Below are 19,149 nucleotides of genomic sequence, written 5' to 3' on the forward strand. Positions count from 1 at the left end.
ATCACTCAGGAGGCAGAGTCAAGTGGATCTCTGTGATTTCAAAGTAAACCTGGTGTACGGAATGAATTCCAGTACAGCCAAAGTTACATAGAGAACCCCTGTGTCAGAAAATGAAAAAATAAAAATAAAAAAATAAATAATAAAAAAGCCAGTGTCACTGAGAAAGCCACTTGTCACTGAGAATGTGATCTCTTCTTGAGCTAATACCCTCATACTGGATTTGAGGCCCTTCCCTTGGAGCTGGTGTGCATGTGAGATGTGCCTTCTCCAGTCCCTGCTTTCACGGTGCCAGTTTCTACTTCTTAGTTATTCCAAGTGTTTGCCTTGTAGTTATGGTCCATAACTGGGAGGGAAATGCTGTACTTGGTCTCTGAATCATGTCAAGAAATTGAAGTGTCTGCCTCAATTAAAATAGCTTCTCTTTCCATCTTCATCATGTCTAATTTTAACATTTATTCATTTTGTTCATTTTCTTAGAGACATGCTATGCTTCCTGAAGCAGTAATTTCATACTGTTATCGAGTATTGGAAAATTTTTCACATATTTTTTAAAACATATCCTATATTAATGAGATTCAGAGTATACCTCAAGCAACATATTCTGAGTTCTAAGATACCCAATTTTGACAGAAATTAAATAATATGATATTAATAATTGTTATAATTATAAAATAATGTACAATAATGGCATTATAAAAATATAAAATTATAGTTACAAAATTAATGTAAAATTTGCTCTCCACAGCTTCAAATAGCATTTATAACACGTTAATATATTTAATAATATTTGCACATTATTTTAATATCTGACATAGCTCTTGTTAAAGGTATTACTCCAGACATTAAAGCATATCCCATTAAATTTCATGATTACTGTTGAGTTATAAGGCAACTCTTGACTTTTGTATATTTCTTTTGTGTGAGTAACTTGACTTTCTATCAGTCAAACTGCTCATCTGTAGAGTGTCTTAACTGTTATACATAAATAAATATATTCTTTGAGACTAGAGAAAACAAACTGTAGAGATTCTCTTCCCATGAAAACTCCAGATTGTCTGTTTCATTTTAACTCTTCCACACGGATAATCAAAGCCACCCTTGGTTCACTTCTGACCCACTGGGAATGCTTGAGTTTCTGTGTTTAATATGGTACCTGTCCTAAACTTTAGGTAAATGACCTTCACTGTGCTAAAGTGAGTTTCAATCCATCAATATTTATTAAGAAATTATTTTTGCCTAGGAATTACTTTGAAATTTGCTAAATTACCCTTTTCTAGGCATGAGAGAGAGAAATGGAAGTCACAGAAGCAAAGCTGCTCACTGTTTTCCCCTGCGGTGTGATGATTACTGCTCCTTTTGGAGGCCCACTCTTCACTTAAGCAGCTTCTTCCCTGTTTTCAAGATGTCAAGTAGACATCACTTCCACTTGGTAGCCATCTTGGTTCCTCATGCCTCAGCTAAGAATATCAGTCTGTGCTTTCTCACCCCATTTCTCATTGCTCACTAGTGATGCTGTCTGTAAAGTTCTCTTTGCTCCACTGATATGAAAGAAACATTGTCTTCTTGACAGGTGTATCCTCTATGAGAAGGAGAGCATTAAATATATTAGGTACTTAATGTCATTTAACTGATAACTAATCACTTACAATGCTCTGTATTTTGTTTTAAGACTAAGGTAAATAATTCAATTATTTTCTTCTCAGGATAAAATTAAAATTCTACTTCAAGCCTGATTTTAAAATATGTACACACACACACACACACACACACACACACACACACACACATACCAGTCCTGCTACATTCATAATATAAATGTTCATGTTGATAAAGTTATCAATTACATCATTGCTACTTCTCTCTGTGAGAACTTATGAAATTATTTTCCAATTTCTCATCCTAAAAGGCTGTACCTCTTATACACAAAGAGTTTGCTCCCATCTTACAGACAGTACAACACATGTAGCTAGTCATATCCTATTCTTTACTGCTTGGGAAGCTGAGGTCCATTGTCCTTAGATCAAGAATGTGTGCAACATTGCAGAATCATTATGGAGGTCACTTGATTCTTTGTTTACTTTTTTGCCTTTTCTTTTCTTATTCTTGCCTCATCTATAAAATATGAAATTTCATCTTCTGCTTTCTGGTTGTAGTGCCTTATAAAGTACCCTAAGTTATTCCTAACCAAACAGAGTAAAGTATTTCCTGATTGATGTGGTATTAAAGAAGTTCTTGCCAGTTCAATCTCTTCAAAATGTTGCTGGTCAGTTTTTCTCCAAATAACATGTACATAATTATGTTATGCTCCTGATTAGCTATGTCACTGGCTCTACCTTCATTCTATGTAAAACAAAAATCACAGGCAACAGACAAAAATATCAACTTCTTAGAAAATTATACGTGGTATCTTCTTGTTCGTTATGGCATCTTCTTTCAGTTTTTATTGATGTATTAATTTAAACCCAGAATGACTAATTTTGACTAAGTTACTTGAAATATATATATATATATATATATATATATATATATATATATATTTCCTTGTAAAAAACATCAGTCCATTTTCTTGAAATATATATATATATATATATATATATATATATATATATATATATATATCCTTGTAAAAAACATCAGTCCATTTTTCCGGCAGTGAACCAGGGAAGAGTTAGTTTTGATTTGGTTTGGTTTGGTTTGGTTTGGTTTGGTTTGGTTTGGTTTGGTCTTGTGTCTTTCCACAGAGAGGTATAGAAATCTCTGCTGGAACACTGTGGATATGCTGGAATACGTGTGTCATGCAGTAAATAGCAAAAAGAGAAGAAGGCTTAAAGACAGACTTCTTAGGTAACTCTTGCCTAAATAAATAGTCAAATCTTTAGCCTTCTATGTCTTCCAAACAATCCACTATGAAAACTACTAATTAGGTGACAAAGATAACTCAGAGTCAGTGGAAGCTGTACCTGATGATGTCCCCATTGTTGAGGTGGCTTTAAATTACTAAATTACTTCAGTAATTACTAAATTACATCAGAAGAAAAAGGAACATTTTTAAAACTCAAAAATAATAGTACCCACCCATTATTCCCTCTGATTATCTGTATAAGTTTAAAAGAGAGTAAATATAATAGTTCCCTGTATTTGTATTATAGAGAATTTTAAGAGCCATAATAGACACTGAAACCATAGAAGGTGTTGAACCTTATGGTATTATGACTTTTCCTATACACATATCCCTAATACACAGTTTAGTTAATAAATGGGATACAGAAAGAGGTTAACCATACTTAGTAATAAAATAGAACAATTATGATAATAACTATAACAAAAGCTATTAAAACAACTTGAATTATTTCTGGAATTTTTTATTTAATATCTTTAGATCACCATTGACTATGATTTACTGAAATCCTCAAACTCAAGACTATGCATAAGGTAAACTAGTGTATATCAGCATAGGAGAAATCATTCTGTGTTTAAAAAAAAAAATTCCTATCAACAGCTTGCAAAAAAAAATCTATGCTTTTGGAAAGAATGCTATATTCCTTTGCTAAAGTTCCAAAATAGCACAATTTTATATTCAGCCTTCCTAACAATATCAGGAAACAGAAGCTGTGTTGAGCATACGCATGCTGCTGAGCATCTGCTGGATGGGAGGGTTAACCCTCCTTTTCAATTGATAGATTAAGATTTCACTTTGAGAAAATTCATAAGCATCAACTAAGAGTCAAGTCCTGAAACCAGGACAGAATGTGACTGGTTCAGACCAGTATTGGTGACTGCCTAGTGCTTTATCTGAAGCAAGGTGATACATGTATACATAGAAAATGGGGGGGGGTGTTTAAAAAGCATGTTGGGACACACCTCAGTTCCATTTACTTAGTTATCCAAGAAGCAGTTCCTCAGCCATGCAAGAGGCAATAAAATTTCTCCTCCAAAAAAATATCCATACAGAATGTCCTCACCATATTGGATATCATACATTAGTCAAATATAGTTAGCTATCATTTCATGTATACGTAGATTCTTCTCTGCCATGTAAATATGCTTTTGTCCACTATTTCTGGGTGAAATTCTAGCAGCCAGTTTTACCATGTATTGAATGTTTCTATAAACCATATTGTTCTTTGTGTATATCTCTATTTTTTTGTCCTACAACTTACAGTGTTCTCTCTTTGCATATTGTATATCTAGATATTAATAAAATGCTTTGACATTGACATCCCATGTACCACATATATCCAAAACAGAAGTTGAAGGACACAAAGCTTACCCATTTGGTCTTCACTCTCATGAGGTTACCTGTTATTTTACAATTGAACTTAATCTAAAAGCAGTTTTCTTTCAGCCTGTTTTCCTTTTTGAAAATATGAATACAGGTAGAAATGATCTATGGAAGTTTACATCAACCTTGGTGTCTCTATTCCATTCTAGGCCAAATATCAGCTTTCCTTTCAATTTCTTTATAGCCTAAATCACTCAGAATGAAATTGTCCATGATTCTGTTTCTACCTATTCTCAAAAGTCTTCTTGTAAAAAGTACTTAGAATTAGGAGGTCTGTGTTTATATGTGTCTACTTGTGTAAAAATGTCATATACAGTTTTAGTAGTTTTGATAAAACTGGCCTATAACCATGAAGATATGGTTTAAAAACACTGTGAGGTCAAATAATAGACTCTTTAGATGTCACGACTGAGATGAATTCTAATTATGATAACTTAGTGGTACAGAAAAAGTGAATAATTTCTCTGAGTTGTATTGAAAAAATGTATTAGTGACTATCATCATTAAGACATAACAGCATGCATTAGACAGCATTCCATGGTCCAAAAGACCAAACAATAAAATTGCTGTTCTCAGTTCCCACATTGATGCTGATTTCCTTTGGGAATGAAAATTTAAACAGTGTGTGAAATTACAGTGCTTCAAATATTTTTTTGATGAGGTTCTCACTGTGTAGTAGTCCTATTTGTCTTGAACTCATGAAGTTCAGGCTGGCTTTGAACTCATTCTCCTCATGTTTGGGACTATAAGCTTCTACTACCATGCACATCTTTAAAGAATTTTCTTTAAAATGCATACAGACAAGGTATTCTGGTATATACCTATAATCCCAGCACTTAAGAGGCAGAAGCAGGAGGATCAACAGTCAAGGTCATATTCAAATATATTACCAGTACAAGACCAACCTGGACTACATTAGACCTCCGTAGCTAAAAAGAAAGCAAACAAAAAAATAAATAAATAAAATCTGTCTGAAAGCTAGATATGCCTTTAATCCAAACACTTGAGAAGCTGAAGTGTGCCTATCAGCAATTGGAGGCAGCCTGGGCTACATTGTCATCCTTTCTCAAAGATCCAAGAATGATGCTGAAAGTTAATAGATTTTCAACAAACTTCTTCAGTGTCTATGACTCAGTTCGGTAGTTTATAAGCCACACTGATGTCTTTCACCACCCACAATTCCCTAATTCAGTAGTAACTTATTTTTGAAATGGATAGATTTTCAGCAGGGCTACATGAGATGCAGCATGTTCTTAAATCCCCAACTATACAGCACCAAGTGACTATTTCAGAAGTAACAGGATAAATACCTACTAGAATTGCATTTTATAAATTTTCTAAGACCTAGATGACCTTATTTCAACAAAAATGTTCTTTATCTAAAATTGATGTCAATATTTTTGTTTAAGATTAATATATAAACAATTTAATTTAACTTGTTAATATTGCTTACTATAAGCATTATTTTGCCTTTATCTAAAACATAAACATCCAGGATATTAATCAATGTATGCTACTATATATATGGTATATTCATATATATACTGAGATCTACCTACCCTACTCTAAGTATATTATTCTTCACTTGTATACTAAGTAATTCATGTTGGCATAGTAGTAGACTTAAATACTTAAAAGATACCAATTTTTTAAAATTCTGACTCATTTTTTCACTTCTATGTTTGTTTGTTTTTTCTTTCTAGAAGTTTTTTTTTTTTTTTAAAACAGGGATTGGAGGAAAGTTACTTGAAATTATAGAATGCTTCAAGGAAATAAAGGCTTACCTCAATGGATTCTTTTGAAAAAAAAATCTATATATCCAAGACAAAGCATGACTTACTTTTATTACATTTGTGCTACTGCAAAGTTCCCCAATTAGTGCATTGATGTAATTTACTCCTGTTTCATTATTGTTGATTGCCTAACTACCTGGGAAGTAAACATGGATTCAAGTATACTTTTCCTGCCCTCTTTCTCTTGGTGTGAAGCTGGTGGGCATTGAGCAAAGGCCTTAATTATGGGCAATATTCAAAGAAATAAACCTGAATGTGTGTGTGTGTGTGTGTGTGTGTGTGTGTGTGTGTGTGTGTGTGTGTGTGGTGGTGGTGGTGGTTATGCTCTGCCTCCTCAGACATTTCTATTTTTAATTGGTTTGTTTTTATGATGAACCCTGAATGGCAGGATAAATATCTAAATTTGACATTCAGCCAGTATTTTACCATTTTGGGGAGGCAAATCTTGTTATTTAATTTAAACCATCAATAATTTCTCCTTTGAAAGTGACAAGTATGCAAGTAGCCCATGGTTGGCCTTACAAAATTCTAGAAATGCTGCAATTCACTTGTTGCATGGATGAGAAAATAAGATAAGTAGAGATAAGAAGAAGAAATAGTGAAGTTAAAATAGTATCAAGTAAAATTCGATTAAACTCTATTCTGTCATGAAGAGCAATTTTCTTCTGTCTTTAGCCAGTGACACAAGAGTATGTATGATTACATCTCTATGTGTATGAGTGTATGCTTACCATGTGTACACATGTTTATGTGTACAGGTGCACACTAAAAGATGTGTGCATGCATATGGAGGCTACAGAGCAGTCTGGAATGCCATTCCTTTGACATAGTCCACTTGTTTTGTTTTTAAAAACGATCTCTTGTTACCCTAGAACTTATCAAGTGAGATGTTCTGGGTGGTCTGTAAACTTTAGGGGTCTTCCTCTCCCTGCCTCTCCAGTGCTAGAATTACAATCATGTACCACTATGTTCAGCTTATGGCATATGTTATGTGGGTGTTTGAGGTCAAACTCTAGTACTCATCTTGCAAAAGAAGCACTTTTCTGACCAAGTTATCCCCTGAGCCCCAGTTACATCTTTTACTCCTTAACCACTATGTGGTTATGGAGCATGACAGAGATTATCATGGTACACTGACATTAGAATAGACAGCTTGAAACTTTGGTAAGAGACGAGAGCTGTACTCAAGTATAAAAAGAAACCTGGAGATTGAGACACACCTGCAGAAGGCCCACAACACACCCAGGCTTTGATAGTGTCAATCACAAGTAGTTTGTAACTTCCTGGTCAAAAAGGTAATAACAGGAAGTCTGTTACAAAGGCCATGTTGGAATGGAAGAAGAATGCGTTTTCCTGTACTGTTTCTTTGCTGCTAACTAGAAACATGTTGTATCTTAACTATTAGGGCTTTGCTACTGTTCCAAAAATTCAAAAGGTTTCCCTGTCTTGGGTTAAATTTTCAGTATCAACCAAGGTTATCTCTTTAATCTTTAGCTATTTACCCACTTCATAAATATTAAGACAGACATTTTGAATTTGCTTGTGGAGATTTTTTTTCTATATTTCATCCTTCTTAGAACTTTCTGGTGCCTTTGGAAACTTGATTCTGGGTATGCTTTCACACAAATTATTCTCAACATTGCAGACTCAAAAAAGAAAAAAAGTCAAAAACTCCAAAGAGAAATGAAAGCCTGTGTAATTTTGATATGTCATCTATTGTGTTTCGTGATATGCCCATGCTTGTGGTGGAAAGGAAAAGACAGCAGAGAATGTGTCTTGAAGCAGGAGAAAGGAGACAGTAAGGAATATAAAACATAGCACAACATAAATATTAATAAAAATATAATTATAATAATATTATAAAGATGGAATAAAAACAAAAACAAAAAACAAAGCAAACTGTAAGCAACCCCTCTGCTGCATGTTATCAGCCCCCATGGAAAGTAACCACATGTGAGTGCCCGAAAAAGAGCTGCAGAACACCTTCTCGGTGGTGATGCTTAGTTGACAGGACAAGTAAGACCCAAACAGCAGACAGAATGGTCCCAGCATGCTGGCTGCCTTTTTGTGTTTGAACAGTGGCCGTCAGTCCCAGCCTTGCAGGTAATGGAACCCAGCGGGAAGAAGGGGCGGGACCCAGCGGTGCAGCCTGAACTGAGAGCAAATTTAAATTACTGAGTTTTTCCCCCCTTTTTATTTTTCTACTCTCTGCGACAAACTGAAAAGATTCCAGCACGCTAATTTAACCACCCTGCTTCTTCTTCTTCTCTGCACCCCCCTCCCTGTCTCCCTGCTTCCAGGATAATTAAAAGAGAAACCTGTAAAAGCAACATTCCCGTGAGCGAGTTGGTGCTGCAACGTGCTGGTAAGAAAATGAATTTAATTTTTTTAATCTTTTTTTTCTTTTTTTGGATTTTTTTTTTTTTTTTTTTTTTTTTTTTTAAGAGCTGAAGGCTTTGTCTCTCTAATGCTGTCATAAGCGTGGCTTCCCTGCTGTGAAGGGTTAGCTTGTAGTGAAAAGGTATAATTGCCTGATATATGACCTCCGCGTCATACTTATAACAAGGAATAACCGCATTCCTATCCACCCTGATGATGCTTCTCTCTGCAAAGTGACTATTTGATGCCCAGCCACAACAAGGCTGAGATTGCTACACTATGTCAAAGGAGCTGTTTGGTTGTGTGGGGTTGGAGTTTCAGTGTCCTGTCTGAAAGAAGTCTTGACTTCTTCAAAGTTGCTGCCTGACAGGTGTTATTATTTATTTTAATATGACCTGCACTCATCATAACGTTTTGATGTTTACTTTTAAAACGGATTAAACTTCTTTTGTTTTATGAAACAGTGTACTTAACAGAGACTTCTGTAGTCCAGATAATGAAAGACTAAGTGAGTGCTCTGTGGAATGGCTTTAATCCCTTTTATCTGTAACTAGTCAGGAGTTCATGAGACAGCTGTGGAAGAGAGACCATATGGTTTGGAGACCTTGAACTTGAGATGCCAACTTGATTCTTTGAAAGGACATTTTTAATTTAATCCAATTAAACTCAACAAGTATTTCTCCACACTCTGATTGAAACTGCTGTGGAGAATGCTGGTACCAGTTACTCTGTGATGAGGGAGAAATTCAAAATACCTGATGTAAATTTCCAGAGGCCAACCTCTCTCCCTATCTTCAGAACTGATCTATCACAATCTTCCTAAGTGCATGACTGTTAGCTTCAGATAAAGGTTCAAGATTAGCTCTCCATAGACCACAGGACTTCCTTAGCTGCCTGAGCATCTTACTTGTTCGTTCATACCTGTTGCCTATGCGTCTTAGATTATAGTTTAATACTATACAGAAAAAAAAATGGAAATATTACCACCATTATCACTATTATCAAATACTATGCATGTTATTTCAGAGTACATTTCTATGTAGTAAGTTTTAATCTTATGCAGGTTTGCATGTCTGAAACAGAAGGACACATGAAAAGATTTAGACTTTGAGTCCGCCTTAGATCTGGGTCAAGTTAGAAGTAAGGATTTTAAAATTTTCTTTTAAAATTCATATAAAACATTGAGGAATATCTTCCAATATGCTTTATAAGCTATAATGGATTTTACTTAGTTTTTAGAAAATGGACAAGCAGAGGTGTTCAGAAGCCTAGCCTTTGCTAAAGAAAATGTTTCCTATGGATATTTGAAGACTGTGTACCTTTGCATCTTAGAGAGAGTGAAGCAGTGCATACGCTGGTCTCTGTAGCTATTCTGTCCAATTGTGCCACTCTTAGATTTAACAGCTCTAAACCCTGTCATCCTTGAGTCTTCACTGATGCCCCCAGACCACTTATAATGTCTAAAAAGGCCTTAGAACATTAGGAAATGTCAACTGCTAAAATAATTTCTGCCTCTTTACAACAAGAGGAAATGATGTGGATTTAATAGTTCATTTTTTAAAAAAAAAAAATCTGTTCTTCTATAGTAACTGTCTGCTAGCCGTGTTTCAGTAATAATTGGAATAAACTGTTGCTCAGTAACAAGTAACTAACTCCATAGTGACTTTCCATAGAATCTGTGATTGGAAAGAGCTTCCCAGAGCTGCCTGCAAGTCAAATAACAGTGTTTGTGTTTCTTAATTATGAAAAAAATCCATTTCTTTATAACCTTATCATTCTCTTTAAATTTTCAAATGTCCCAAGTCAGTGACTTCTTTTTTGTAAATTTCTAATTGATTGTACAGTGCTGCAAGTGAAAACAAAGGTCTGTAAATCTCCCCCACATTCTTTCTGACACAAAATAAGAATAAGACAGAAAAAACTCAACCTCCCCAACTTCTCGTGTTAACAAGATTTAGAGCTAGCAATGATGTTCTGTGTGAAGGCTGCCATCATATCTTACAGAATAGCATGTAAAATCAGTGGTTTTGCTGTGGGACTTATCACTGAACTACTAATCAACTCATGACTCTAGATTTCTGCGACTGAAGTGACACTTTCCCCAATTAATGTAACATTGAAAAACACTAAAATCACATTTGTCCTACCCATTTTCCCAACAGATAAAGAAGCAGCAATAGCTGCAAGTTCTGGTCTCTGAACATAGATAATGTCAGAATGTCTTTTATTCTTCCCCACTGAAGGGCTATGACATGGCAATTTCCAAGTTGAAATTCTTCCACAATAATTCTGCATTTATCATTAGCTCTTGTGGCACGTGGGAATAGTTTATACCTTATAATTGCACATATGTTGAAGTAGAAAATATTTGATAAAGAGATTACGCAATATGACTTTTTACACCAACATACAGATGAATTTATTGGTGATGCCAGTGATAATTTAAAAGCATTATGAAAGCATAATAATTGTGCCTTGTAGATATGTTGGGGTGTATGCTGGATTAATTGTTAAGGGTGGATTGAGCAGTATCTCTAAATCTGGGAGGAACAGAAAAAATGAAAAAGCTGCACCTCGACCATTAAAAGAATTCTAATGTAGTGAAAGTTTACCTGAAGAACCCCTAAAAGTAATATGATTAATTAGCCTTCATGAACTTAGCTTTGTGTTAGATGATAGGAAAATTAGCATTCTCACGTCAATTCCCATATATACTTAGATAATCTCTCTCTCTCTTCCCCCCCTCTCTGTGTGTGTGTGTGTGTGTGTATGTGTTTGTGTATCAGTTGTCTTAAAACTTATTTTACTAGGTATAAAATAAAAGAAGCAATAGATATAGAGGTAATTGTAAGGAAATATGAAGCATCATCTCTATTCAACCAATTGATTTTATTATTTAATCTTTCAAGGCTTTGTCTCCTCATCTTTATAAAAGAGACAAACTGACCACATCCAATTAGTATAATTGATTTATTTTATCCATGATGCAAATGGGTAATGCCAATGAAAACAGAGAAGTGGTTACAGTAGATCTTGTGTTCTAGTAGTCCAAACAAAGGAGAATTCTCAATGAGAGTCAGTTACAGAACCTGACGGCCACATCTGCACTGAGTTGATGCAGGCTGATGCCAATCTCTTTGCTTTTGGATTCTTCCATGCCATCCATAACTGACACTGGAATAGCCCAGGGGACCACAGAAAATTGGTGCCCAGAAAACTGGGTGTAAACAAACAAGGGATCCTAAACTCTGCTGGGATGACTCTTAAATATAATCCGGGTGGGGGGGACAGATGCTTAAATATTCCCTATATTTTTAAAATGTACTTTAACAATTTGATAAGTTCTCATTGATACACAAAACTGTGAAACTACCACAATCAAGAAGTAGAAAATGTACATTCAAACACAAGTTTCCTGGTATCCCTATGCAGCCATTTTTTCCTCCATGACTAGCCTTGGCTTTCTTTCACTAAAGTAAATTGTATTCTGCACAATAGTAGAAGACTGGAATAATACACTGTGTTATATTGTGCCTTGCTTCTTTCACTTAACATAATTCCTTTGAGAGTTATACAGGATTGTGTCCATTGCTGTCAAATAGCATTTCACTATATGTGTAAACCATATGTTTCTCCATCTATTCACCTGTCAGTGGCTACTTGGATAGTTTCAGCACAGAGACAGTTAACAGTCAAATCATAGAAGCATTCATATGCAAGTTTTGATGTGAGTTTGGATACCCACTCTCCTCATGGAAATATCTAGAAATGAAAATACTGGGTCATACAGTGATTGTGTATTTACCTATATAATTAAGAAAACGAGATATTTTCTATGGTAGTTGTAGGATTGTGTATGGGGGAGTTCCAAGTATGGAGTCTTGTCAGTATTTTGGATTCCAGCCATTCAAGAAAGTGTGTTGCATTCAAGATAGTGGTTTTAGTCAACATTGCCCTGGAAACTACTGATGCTATGTTTCTTTGCATGAGCCCCTTGTCTGATTTGAAAGTATCTGTTCAAATCTTCTATCCATTTCTTAAAATCATATTAAGTAGATTCTCTTAATATTTTGTTGTAGGCATTATTTCTATATCCTTAATAGAAGCCTCTTTGCAGATATCTGCATGGGAAATACTTATCTCCCAGGGTATGATTTTCCCCATTGACTTTAATGATATACCTCAATGAGAGTTTTATTTTGATTAATATAGAATTTACCAGTGTTCTACAGCCAGCATGTGTTTTTAAGACAGGATCTCATGTAGCCTAGGGTGTACTCAATCTCCCTGTGTAGTTAAGGATGGGCTCAAACATCCAATTCTCCTTCACATCCTGAATGTTGGAATTACAGGTGTGTGTCCAAGATAATATTTGTGCATCCCATGGTTTTTCTCTTTTCTCCACTTAAATAAAACAAAGAGTTTTTAAAGCTATGGTTTGTTTGTTTGCTTGCTTGCTTGTTTTGAAACAGGATCTCTTTATAGTACTAGATATCCTTCAACTCACTAAGTAAACTAGGCTCTAGATTTATGGTTGAAATTTAAAAACGGATAATGCAAGTTATCCATATTTTCTCTTCTTTTTAAATGTTTTTGCTTTTATAAGATGTTCTCATTTCCTTATAGCTTACAGAATTATCTAGAAAATTTTTACCTGAACAAAAATTCTATTGAAATTCTTACAGAATCACATGGAATATGTAGTTTGATTATAGATGTGATACCTGCACTATGTTGTCTCCATTCATAGATACTGCATAATTACTTCTCCAATTTTGTTACATTAATCCTCATATATAACATAGATTTAGGTGTTGTTTAAACACACCTGTATTTTTGTTTCATTTTTTGAATAATTGTGTCCATTGCATAAAAGCTATTGTTTTTGGTACAATAATTTTGATGCTGATAAACTCAATTATTATTTCTAATGAGAATGTTTAAACAGCTATTTCCTAGAACTTCCTGGATATACCATTATCCCTGGTCCAAAACAATCATCTTTTCTAATATTTATCATAACGGGTGGAAACATCTAGAATTTGTGGTAATATATTAAGTATAAATTAAGAAGGGGAAGAATGTTGATTTCTTAACAATCTTAGATAAAAGATTCTCTTCCCACAGAGTAGGAGGGGCTTTTAGCCATCATAACCTTCCTTCATCGGGAAAAGGCAGCCCCTCTCCAGTTCCTCATCTGCTAAACAATTTTTTCCACCGAAGGATGCTTTCCCTTTCCCCTTTGTATGCTGACAATCTGATTTGCTAATACCCTCTGAGGGATTTTTGTGACTCCATTCAGGAGAGAAGCTAGGTTATATCTGTCTTTTGGTGTGTTTGGTATAGTAACAGTCTAAAAAGACTCTCATAGCAGAGTTGGGAAGTAGTCCTTTCTTTCCTAGTCACAAATCATTTTGTATCAAATTAAAATTCTGTTCTAACTATGTGATAGAATTTACCAGTAATCTCTCGATCCTATAGTTTTCTTTGTGGTAAGATGTGATTACAAGTCCAGTTTCACCTCCAGATCCCTTTGGTGATTTATGCTGTTTAGAATATTTGTATTTGATACTTGAGTTGTCAGTGTTGACATAGAATTCCATCATATTCTCTTTATCATATTCACAGTTCTGCATTCACTTCAAAGAACTCCAGGGAAGGATTCATTTCCATGTAGTTCTAAAGCTTATATCTGCTTGTTTTTTAGTTTCTGAAAGTCACACATTCTTTGCCTGTAGACTCTAACCCCTGACTCAATCTCCAAAGCCAGCAGTAGTGAGCCACTTTATCTGATCTCCCTTTTGTCTTCTATCTCTTATATAAAATAAGAAAGACAACCATAAGGGTCCAATAAAGATGCCCCATAATAATCTCCCTACCAAAGGATCTAGTCTATAATTCACATCAATGAGAAGTCTTTTATTTTTGTTTGTTGTTTGTTTGCCATCTGAGATTAGAGGACAGACATCTTTGGGAATCTATGTTTTCCCTGTTATGGCTGTTGCTAATGTAATCAGTGTTTAGAACTTTCTTCCTTTCATAGTAAGTACAGAAACTATGAATTTCCCCCATACATTCCACTTAATCTGACCCTCATAAGTTTAAACGTATTTCATTAATCATTTTGACTATGTCTTTGAATGAATTTACAAAAGTATATTATTGATACTACAGATACTTGGCTATTTTCTAGATGTTTTTCTGTTACTAGTTTCTAATCTAATTCCACTATGGTCAGATAGTATACTCCATAAGGTCTTTTATACCTTTCCTAATACATTTCTTGTTGTGGATAAAACTTTCTCACTGTTTATAAATGTAATATCCACTTCAGAGTTATTCTGTGCAGTGTTCTGTGATTGCTACTTATGTTGGTATATCAATGATTTTTCTCTCCCTCCCACCCTTCCATCCTCCCATGCCCCCACACACACCCTCATCCCATCACCCATCCATGCCCAAAGGAGGGTGAGCCTTCCATGGGGGATCATCAAAGGTCTTACTAATTTGTGTTAGTGCCCCTCTGTCCTACTCTGGATCATAGAGTTTCTTAGGAGTCATTGCTTATACCTCTCTGTCTTTTCCTCTTCTAGATTACCTCAAGTTTTATTTCACACATTTCTATATATATGTATGTGTTCATATGTATGCCCATGTGTGTAGACACACACATGCATGAGGAAGCTTAGTGGGTTTCCATTTAGCACCATCCACTTTGTTTTTTTAGACAGGGTTTTTCATTGGCCTGGAAGTCACTAAGTAGACTACACTGACAGCCAGAGCTCTATGTACCCACAGGGCTGTAGCCACCGTGTGAGGCTTTGTTTTATTAATGCAGATTCTGGGGATCTAACTCAGATCTGCATACTTACTTTGCAAAATCTTTGTCAAATGAGCTCTCTGTACAGGCCTGCTTGATGTGTGCTCAAGATGTATTATTAAGCATCTGTAAACTTATTATCTATTGCTGCCGTACTAACCTTCATTCATTGTGGGACCTTCTTCTTGTTTCCAGTAGGATACTATCTTGCTTAGATTTAATTATTGTTTATTAACCAACCTTTAAAAAGCTTCTATTTCTCTTCAAGCCTATAATGGCTCCCTCTATTATGGTATCTCTTTTTTGTTGCTCTTGTCTACTCATCCCCTGATTCAATCTTCCTAGTCCCACATTTTCTCCTCTCCTCCCCATCTCTTTCTCCTAACTCCCTCTCTACTCATTGCTCTACCCCCACCCATTCCCAATATGCTCAGGAAATCTTGTTCCTTTCCCCTTCTGTGAGGGACCTTGTTTGAATTTCATAGGTTCCTCCTTGTATCCTAATTTCTTTGGCTGTGTGAATTATAGACTGGTGATCTTTTGCTCTATGTCTAAAATCAATATATGAGTGAGTATATCGCGGTTGAATAAGGATCAGGATAAACAAATAGGCCGAATAGATGTTTATTCAGGGAGAAATAACTTACAACACCAGGAAATTCAACCCGATGCTCTCCTGTCCAAGTCATGCCAGAAAGAGAGCTTTTCCTGGCTCTCTCTCTGACCTCCTTCCCCAGGTCACTTCCGCCCATGGTTCCACCCCACAATGGGCATGGTCAGTGCCACAGAAGGACTATCTCACTACATGAGTACATACCTTGTTCCTCTTTTTGTGATTGGGTTACCTCACTCAGGATGGTTTCTTCAAGTTCCGTCCCTTTGCTTGAGAATTTCAAGATTCCATTTGTTTTTTGTTTTTTTGTTTTGTTTTGTTTTTTCTCGCTGAGTAGTGTTTTATTGTGTAAATGTGCCACATCTTCTTTATCCATTCGTCAGTTGAGGGGCGTCTAGGTTGCTTCCAGGTTATTGCTATTACAAATAATGCTGCTACAAACATAGTTGAACACATGTCTTTGTTGCATGGATGTGGATCATTTGGGTATATACCTAAGAATGGAATTGCTGGATCCTGTGGTAGACTGATTCCCATTTTCCTGAGGAACTACTATACTGATCTCCAAAATGGCAGTACAAGTTTGCAGCAGTGGAGGAGTGTTCCCCTTTCTCCATATCCTCTCCAGCATAAGTTTTCATTGGTGCTTCTAATTTTAGTCATTCTGACAGGAGTAAGATGGTATCTCATAGTTGTTTTGATTTGCATTTATCTGATGGCTAAGGGTGTTGAGCACTTTCTTAAGTGTCTTTTGGCAATTTTGGATTACTCTATTGAGAATTCTCTATTCAGTTCTATACCCCACTTTTAAATAGGGCTATTTGGTGCTTTGGTGACTAGTTTCTTGAGTTCTTTATATAATTTGGAGATCAGTCCTCTGTCAGAACTGACTCTAGAGAAATGTCCAGAGACCTACAAGGATGATCCCAACTAACAATCTGAGTAACAGTGGAAGGGCTACCTTAAATGTCCTTCCCTGATAATGAGCTTGATAACTAACTTATACACCATCATAGAGCCCTCATGTAGTAGCTGATGAAAACAGAGGTCGACACCCACAGCTAAACACTGAGCCAAACTCCTGGAATCCATTTGCAGAGAGGGAGGAATATAAGAAATTGGGGCCATGATAAGGCTACAGAAACACACAGAGACAGTTGAGCTGAACAATGGAGAGCTAATGGACCCCCAGACTGATAACTGGGAAGCAATGAACCAACTCAGACCCCATTAATGTGGGACCTCTGAGAGTGGAATCAGGATGCATCCCTAGTGCATGAAAGGAATTTTGGAGCACACTCCCTGTGGAGGGATACTCCCTTAACCTAGAGGCAGGAGGGAGGGCCTAGTCCCTACTCCAAAAATCTTGAAAGATTTTGATGATCCATCAGAGGAGGCATTACCCTCCCTGTGGAGTGGGAGGGGTAGATGGGATGGGAGAGGGGTTGGGAGTTGGGGGTTCATGGGAGGGAGGGAGAGGAAACTGGGATCGATATGTAAATTAAGAAAAATTACACACATGCGCACACACACGCACACATATATGGGTTCTAATTATATCTTTGCATTATTTTTATGTGATTGCTTTAGGATTAAATTATACATTTAAACTTAACATAATCCATTCATCAAATATATTTTATTTTTAAAAATATATTTCTATTGATCACCAGTCTTTTAAACTATTTAATACATACATATATGTAGTTGGAAGCTTTTCTCTGTCTTTCTGGACCAGTTCTTATCCTGCCTGCCAGTCCCCACAGCCACTTAAGAAATAATCACTCAGAGGCTAATATTAAATATACTTGCTTATTCAATGGCTCAGGCTTCTTACCAGCTATCTACACATACAAATTAAACTAAACTATTTCTAATAGTTTATATTTGACCACAAGGGCTCATGGCTTGTTACCTCACATCTTGCTTTCCCTGTGGCTACATGGTGTCTCCCTGACTTCATCTTCTTTATTTGTCTATCTCTGTTTAAATTTCCCACCTAGCTATATTTTGCCCTGTCATATGCCAAAACAGCTTTATTCATCAACCAATAAAAGCAACACATACTTGCATCATACAGAGGGACATCCCACATCACATAACCATATACATATACATATGTGTCTGTATTTGTAAGTATGTATAATATTTACATGCATTATAAGCTCATCAGTAAGTTAGTTTATTGTTTACTTTCAATTATGTTATTCTTTTAAAGACTTTAATAGAAATTGTTTGATGTAACCTGAACTCATTTTACTTTCCATATTTGCAATGTAACTCTAATAGTATCAAGTTTACTTTCTGTTAACTTGAAATATTTCAGTTTCATATTGAGTTTATAAGAATGGCTTCATTAATTTACTTGGGAGATCTTGTCCCTTTCACCTTCTGCAGGGGACCATGTATGTCTCTCTTAGGGTCCTCCTTGTTTCTTAGCTTTTCTGGTATTGTGGCTTATAGGCTGCTAATCTTTTGCTCTATATCTAAAATCCATATATGAGTGATATGAGTGATACATACTATGTCTTTTTTGTGACTGGGTTACCTCATTCAGGGTTGTTTCTTCTAGTTCCATCCATTTGCCTTCAAATATTAAGACTCCATTGTTTTGGGTCCTCCACCACCCGCTGTGTAGTACTCAGTTGTATAAATGTACCATATTTTCCTCATCCATTCTTCAGTTGAGAGGCATTAAGGTTACTTACAGGTTCTGCCTATTACAAATAATGCTGCTATAAACATAGTTGAACAAACAGATGTCCTTGTTGTATGAATGCATATCTTTTGCCTAAGAGTAGAATTACTGGATCTTGGGGTAGTCTGATTCCCATTTTCCTGATTCTGGGATTAAAGGCATGAGCCACCAACGCTCAGCTTCAAAACTATCTTTTAATGTCTCTCAACCTTATTCATTTTACACCTCTTGAGTGAGTTTCTTTTCTGAATCTGGTAAACAAGGAAAACTATAACTATAACTGTAACTATAACTATAACCATAACAAAAGTCTTTAACTCCCTCAGAGACCCAAGAAGGAAATAGCTACATATAATGAAGTAAGATTTTCCTTTAATCCAATATGATACTCTTAAGATATTCACATAAAGGCAGAGACAAAGAGAGATTTGGATTTGGGTTCCCAGGGACATTGAGGCCTCTGTACACTGAGGCCAGATCATGCCTCTGTACACTAAGAAGAGCCAGAACTGCTAATTAATTACCCAGAACAAGAAAGAAGTCCATACAAGCTAAGGGGGTAAA

The 19,149-nt window shown here is 35.8% G+C and overlaps 1 protein-coding gene across 4 annotated transcripts in view; it reads left to right on the forward strand.

Moving 5' to 3' along the window:
• Positions 1-8,293: 8,293 nt before the first annotated feature.
• The window catches only part of Celf2 (CUGBP Elav-like family member 2), an 802,630-nt gene continuing 791,774 nt past the window's right edge, over positions 8,294-19,149 (forward strand). For all 4 annotated transcript variants that reach the window (XM_051194866.1, XM_051194862.1, XM_051194867.1 and 1 more), the window contains exon 1: positions 8,294-8,440. The gene's annotated coding sequence lies outside the window, so the exon portion shown is untranslated. The remainder of the gene's footprint in view (positions 8,441-19,149) is intronic.

This window comes from Phodopus roborovskii, unplaced genomic scaffold (genome assembly GCF_943737965.1).
Source record: "Phodopus roborovskii unplaced genomic scaffold, PHOROB, whole genome shotgun sequence".
Taxonomy (NCBI): Eukaryota; Metazoa; Chordata; class Mammalia; order Rodentia; family Cricetidae; genus Phodopus; species Phodopus roborovskii.